Genomic DNA, 7,503 nt, shown 5'->3' on the forward strand with positions numbered 1-7,503 from the left:
ATACATAATTCTTCACTTTTATACTGTTAAACTTTGGTTTTGCTTTTGACTGTGACTATGTCTTAATTCTTCCCTGTTTGAATGTGAAGGTATTTAGCTTGCATATTGATTTTAAAGGAGCCCAATGTTAGCACACTTTAGAACTTTTGAGACATGTTTAGAGTTTACAGTGATTTTGGATATTTTAAAAAGGCTACGCTTTTGGGGTCTTTTAATTTTAAAGACTGACTGTTAAAAATTACTGTGAGACCTTGGAGATAAACAAAAAAGGAAAGAGTGTAGTTTAATATTGATGTGTCTGTGTATTAAGTTGACAATAGTTCATTTGTGCCTTTCTGGAATTTTTTTCAACTTGTTACAAACATACACATTTATGGGAAGACGAAAATTAATACAAAATAGATAAAATGCCTCTGTAAGATAGATAAACTGATGTTCACTATAACAGTTAATACCTTTGCCATTGACCTATATTCCCTGTTCTGATATAGGCCTTAAATATTTATTCTAGTTAATGATGCCCATACAGATCTTATGTTTTCTCATCTTGAGGATAGAAATGTCCTTAAAGTCCAGGCTGTTCTAGTACCTGTATGTATACAGTGTTGAAAGATAATGTAATCATGCAAAATTTTGTAAATTTTCACTGTAAGGGCTAAGAAATTTTTTCCCTTTATTTACAATCCTTCAGCATAGTATATCTATGCTGCATCATCTTTATTAATAGTATTTCCATTTGATAATTTAAATTAAGAATCTGTGCTAGCTGTTATTTGAGGCTGAAAAAATTGACTATGAGACTCCTGCACTTTACCTAATTTGGATCCCAGGGCATTTAACCCTCTAGTACTCTTAGCACTAAAGCTTCTAAGTTTTAATCCTAATGAAACACTTGCCAAAATATTTGACCTAAATGATACTGATTTATTCTTAAGCACAGCAAACTAAGATCAATATCAATTTTCCCAGCAAATCAAATATTTCACCTTAGTGGTTCTGATCTCTTGAAAGAAGAATGTTGTTCAAGTGTTCCTGAGTTTTATAAGAAAGGTTAAGTGAGGCATAGGTACCAAACTAGTAATTATTATTTCTTCTTGGCTTATGCATAAGTTCCTAAGAGTATTGGTTTCTGCCTTTTTTCTACACTGTTTTTTGCAGCAGTGTATCATAAGGTATGCACTGTAAGATGAAACAAACTTTTCCTCACAAAGTTTCATTCTGCCATTGTGTTTTATCACAATAGGAAAGCTACTTGGACATCAACCTTATTTCTTTTAAAAATAAAATAGTTTTATTGGTTCTTGTAATTTTGCTTATTTCTATTTTATTAATTTTAGACGTGATTTTGATAATGTGCTCCCAGCTACTCTTTTGTAAATATATATATATATATATATATATATATATATATTCCTGATTTTCCATGATTTTTGGTTGAACAATTCAGTTATTGATTTTTGAGGTCCCAAATGTTCTTCAGACTTTTCTCTTAGTACTGTCTTTGTTGTGTTCCATAGAAATTTTCATGTTGCATTTTTATTTGATTCAAATATAGGATTTTTTATTTCACTATTTCTTCCTCAAAGTATTATTTAATAGTTTCTTGTTTTTTCCCATGAATTTATATAGTTTCTGTTTCTCTTTATATCTAGCTGTATTCCACTATGAACAGATAAAATACAGAATGTTATTTCATTTTCCTAACTTTTTAAAATTTCTTTTTGTTCCAATATGTGATTTTTTTTTTTAGAGAATATTCCATGGACGAATGTGTATTATTTAGTATTTGGGTGGAATTTTCCTTCAGCCATTTGGTTTATGGTATTATTTAATTTAATGATTCTTTACTTAGTTTTGTCCATATTACTTGTCTATTGGTCTCATTGGGTTGATAAAATCATGTACTGTCCCTCTGTTGAGGTTAGTCCATGATTTTACTTTTTTTTTTTTCAGGAATCATATAGAGCTTTTAATAATAACTGAACACTAGCAGTCTCAATCAAAAGACCCAGTTAATGATGTTACTTTAAATATGAGATATTTAAAAATGAAATTGAGTACACCTATACTTGGTATATATGTTTAGAACTGTTACACCCTCTTGTGGGAGTGGTCCTTTTATGAGTATGAATTGACTTTTCTATTCTGTTTATTTTTTATTTGAAGTATATTTTACCACGCTATAGTAGTTAAACCTACTTCTCTCCTTAAAATCTTAACTATTATTGATAGATACTAAGGATTGTTTCTCTGACTCAACAAAAAGATGAAATCTGTCTTTCAATGTTTTTCTAATCTCTATATTTTTATTGTAGAACTTACTTGTATACTATCATTCAGTTGTTACTGAAGAATATACATTCATTCCTGCCATTTTGTTAATTGTGTGGTATTTGATAAGACCTCTTGAACTGTACAGGTGTTGTTTATTTATTCCCTGTGATCTCTTAGATGTACTTATCCTTTTCTTCAGACTAAAGTATTCCTTCTGTTATTCTTTGAATTATTTTGGATTTTCTGTTATTTTGTCTTTTTAACTAATATTTAAAATGTCAGAGTTAGTTGGTTGCATAGGAGTGTAAGACTAAGGCTGATGGCCTAGAGACTTCTTGTCTTTCAGAATCAGGACAGGGCATCTAGGGAGGTGTGGATTAGAACATCACGGTCTGGGGACTACTTATGTGTTGGGCATCAGAAGCTATGCAGATCAGGAGACTTTCAGGCCACTTTTCAGAGCCTGAAGACCCTTCCCTGTTTGTGCTGTGAACTGAGCAAAAGTCTTCCTGTAGCTATGTCTAAAGTTTTAGGGTAAAATTTCCTAATGATATATTTATCATTATCACATTTCAATAATGTATAATTTAATTCTTTAAAAGTATCATGCCATGGAGAAACAGGTCTTATCCTCTATATATATTATGAAGGATTTTTCTGTGCATGTGCACAAATGTCTCCAACAAATATTAACAATGTGTAACCTCCTTTAGTTGTTAAATGTGGTTTTAAGTATAGAGGGCATAATTCTATAAAGTTATAAAATTTTATTTAATAATTTAGTTATTACTATATGTTTAATCTGGAACACTATTGTATTTTGGAATCTGTTGGGTAAGTGTAAATATAATTGAATTATGGTTATCTACTAATAGTTCTATAGGTGCTCTGAAGTTTTTCATCAATATGACCAATTCAACTATATGAGCATTTTGATTAATGTTTGTTGATACATGTAGCTATGTAGTTCCAAACAATTAATAGTAGATGGTAGAGTTATGGCCAAGTGATAGAGTGCTTTTATGGCACTTGATTGCTATCAGTAAAAGTGAAAAAAAAGAAATTTATTTAGTTTTTTCATTGCTGTAAAGTGATACAATGACCAAGGTAACTATTATAAAGGACAACATTTAGCTGGGGCCGGCATAATTTCAGAGCTTCACTCCATTATTATCATGGCAGAAAGCATAGCAGTGTCTAGGAAGATATGGAGGACCTGAGAGTTCTACATCTTGTTCCAAAGGGAAACAGGAGAAGACTGTATCCATGTGACTAGGAAGAGGATTTCAAATCCCACACCCACAGTGACACACTTACTTCAACAAAGCTACACTTCCTAATAATGCCACTCCCTAGGCTAAGCATATTCAAACCACCACAATATGCAAGGTTCATTATATAATTCCAAAGACTCCAAAATATGATACTTTCAGATTAGAGGTACATTATCAGAATTCCAGGCCCAGACATAACTTTCCATTCCTGTTCAAGACTTGAATCACTGATCAATGTGTAATCTCCAAAATTTTCAAATCAACTATAACCCAAGACCAGTCATTGAGAGTAAGAATTGTTCAAGTCAGTACTTGATATGGTTTATCATTTTATTACATGCATGTCCATGTTATAAAGATGGTAAGTGTTTATATATTCATTCAGACTTTTCTTAATGTTAGAAAATCTGGATTATTTTTCTTTAATTGGCAATAACATTTTCTCATCTAGCTTCTGACTGTGACATGTCTTACTGATTTTATATTTCCTATATGATCTTGTAATATTCCAGTGAAAGTATCTAATATATAAACTTAGCAGTTCAGGGCTTGTGGGTTATACTTAAGAAAGTAATTAGTATCATATATTCAGAGTTATGAATCTTAAAAATTGTGATTCTAAATTATATTACATAATGAACAATTAGAGGAAATAGTGCTCTAAGATGAAAAGTTATACTTTTGTGTGGAATTATACTCTTGGTAGCATTAGGAAGGGTAATTGAGTCAGAAAAATAATTGAAGTAAATATTTAAGAAAAACAAGATCTTATTCAATAAGAGAAAATAGTACATTTTATATGTTAGTGTAAATAAAGCTCAAAATGGTAAGAAGGTAAAGACTTAAAATTCAACTGACTATATGATAAATGATACTGTTTTATGAATTTTAAGGTAAGACAACCATAGAGAGAAAAACTCAAATTATGTTACTTAGATGTCATGGAAGAAAGGGAGGTTACCTCTAAATGATGGTCACATGTGTGAGATTATGGAAACATTATAAACCTGTAATGAATTAGCTCTAGAAATTACCTAGAAGAAAGTAATTAACTTACTCATTGAAATTATTATTAAAACAACCCTTTCATTGATACTGATTACTACTGCTTTCTGACTTCCCCAACTCAATGTCTAATTGGAGAAAGCCAGATCCTATGAATGTGGGTTTGAAACTACATGCTCTGTTTCCTATTTGCAAGTTAAAACTAGGAAACTGAATGATTTTTAGATGTGACTCCCAATCAATATCTGACACTGCAGAATAAATGAAAATGCAGGGTTTTAAAAAATAAAAGCCACTTTATGGCTATCAAAGAATATTTTAAAATGATTTACTTTTAGATAAAAGGGGATCTGTTTCCTCACATTCCTCACATTTTGAGAGCAATTTTTGCTCACTTAAGAGTAGATCAATAGGTAAAAAAAATATATTTTTTGCCAAATTGGTAAAGTATAAATATAGAATTTATTATCTAAAGTCTATATGTTACTTTGGGAACAATTTTATATATTTAAAATGTTTATTTTTCCCTTAGAATAATGTGCAAAAAGGCAACTACAGGAGGTTTCACTACTGGCTACTAAAATTTTCTCAGCAATACATCTGTATTATAATTACTTAAAATTCAACAATGGCATCGAACAAAACTTGCATTGGGCACCCAAACAGGTCTTTGCAGATGGAGAATCATGCTTTGCCCTTAAATTCAAGCATGAATGCTAGTAATCTATCAAATTTGAATTTGGAGAATGATACGGTTACTAGAAAGCCAGAAAATTGTGAATTAGCTCGAAGTTGGTTTCTTAAAATGCAAAAATGTAGAGTCCAAATTTCAGAAGTGGAATTTTATATTCCTTATAGTTTATATAAATCCCTTATCAGTCCAAGGAAGAATTTGATTGAAACAATCATGGAAGAATGTGGAAGATTCAATATTTACTTTTCAAAAAGAAAATCAAGTCTTCAAAAAGTTGTTATTAGGGGCCCTTCAGACAATATTGAAAAGGTAAAGAAAAAGTTTCAGCAATTACTGGAAGAAGAGAAAGCCAAGAATTATTCTGTAGCTGTCACTGTCAAGTCAAAATATCATCAGTTTCTCAAGAATAAGAATGGTGGCAATCTTCCCGAAACATGTGTAAAACTGGGGGCACGTGCTGTTTTCCCTACTCTTAAAAATAAGAATCAGGATTTGATAAAAATCATAGGGAAAGAGGAAGCTGTTAAAGAAGTACAAAAAGTACTAGACCTTTTGATGAAAGACTTAGAGTATGAGGTGGAGGACAGCATACTGATAAACCGCAAGTTTCACCATTATTTTGTCATGCGAAGGGACCAACTTATACGAGAAATGACTGAAGTCTATGCTGGTATGATTATTAACTTCACATATGAAGGAAAACAGAGCATTAGAGTTACAATGAAAGGAGAAAAGGCTTGTGTTGAAGCAGCAAAGAAACACATCCAACAGATTTTTGAGCCCTTGGGTTCCCATGTCACAACACAGTATGTTATTCCTCAAAAATTTTATACATTTTTCATGGGACCACTGTGTTCCAAAGTTCAGCAAATTGCTAGAGATTTCAAAGTTCAACTCACATTTCCAGACAAAGAAAAGCCAACTATGTATGTACATCCAGTGGTTCAGGAAACTGAGAAAGAAAAGTGGGGAAAGTGCACTAAAGAACTTGTTTTTAATAACGAAAGGAAAAATAAAACCATACTCATCTCAGGTCAAATGGAAAATTGCAAAGCAGCCATGGAAGCTCTTGAGTATCTAATTCCTTTCACTGCTGAAGTCCAGATTCCCTCTCACCTACATCCTTACATCATTGGTCACAAAGGAAGTGGGATAAAGAAGATAATGAGTGAATTTGATGTTCATACTCAGGTGTCACAAACTGGAGGGAATTCTGATACCATTTCCATAATGGGTCTTGCTGCAAAGGTGAAGCAAGCCAAGGATAAATTAGAGAAGCAAATTAATGCTTTACAAACAGAAATAGAAGATCGAGCACTAAGAAACTTTAAGCTAATGTTTACTCTAGATGCAAAATACCATTCCACAATCACTGGTCATAAGGGCTTGTTTATTGCTCAGATTTGCAGAGAGCATGATGTTAATATTCATTTTCCAAAGAAAGCAAACCGTGAGATACAAGACCAAATAACAATTACAGGCTATAAAAAGAATACCCTAGCTGCTAAAGATGCAATAATGAGAATGTTACGTAAGATAGAAAAAACAGTTTCTAAGGAAATACCAATAAACCACCAGGTTCGTGACAATATTTTTGGATTTGGTGGAAAATTAATCAATAAAATGAATGAACAATTCCAAGTAGATATCCGGTTACCTCCAAAAGGATCCTGGAATACTAACGTTAGTGTGATTGGACTTGCTGACAATGTTCAGGAAGCAATTGACCATATTCTTGATCTTGAGAAGTATTACCTTTCAGCTCTCATAAACTATGACTCTCAACTGGAGAATCTTAAGAACACTTGCCTTTACAATATAACTATGGAATCATCTAAGTATTCTGGGAAAAGTGATGGCCCTCATAGTGCAAAATCCAACCCAGCCTCCTCAAATGATGATTGTGAAGATTTCCCCAAATTGAAACAACAAACACCTTCTAAGACTCATCCTTGGAGACCATAATGAAAAACATGATTTAAAAGTTAATAAAAATTGTTCCAACCTGGTATGTGAAAGTACTGTGAAAAAATATTTCTTGATTAATGTAGCTAATGGACTAAACATGTAGCTAATGTAGCTAAATGTGTATGCACATTTTGACACATTTACATGTATACTTTTTGCTCCCAAAATTTGTCACAGTGGTATATCACATGTTTCCACTTAAATGTATGCTATATGTAACCACTTGTTTTTTGTTTTACTGTAGAATTGTTCTTATAACTGCTTTCATGGCACACAAATCCATTATTT

The 7,503-nt window shown here is 31.9% G+C and overlaps 1 pseudogene across 1 annotated transcript; it reads left to right on the top strand.

Moving 5' to 3' along the window:
* The first annotated feature begins 5,181 nt into the window (after positions 1-5,181).
* On the top strand, positions 5,182-7,259 carry LOC110314268 (annotated as a pseudogene). The gene has a single exon (XR_002380164.1). The product of XR_002380164.1 is annotated as a vigilin pseudogene (transcript).
* Positions 7,260-7,503: the final 244 nt, after the last annotated feature.

The sequence above is a fragment of the Mus pahari genome, chromosome X, assembly GCF_900095145.1.
Source record: "Mus pahari chromosome X, PAHARI_EIJ_v1.1, whole genome shotgun sequence".
NCBI lineage: Eukaryota > Metazoa > Chordata > Mammalia > Rodentia > Muridae > Mus > Mus pahari.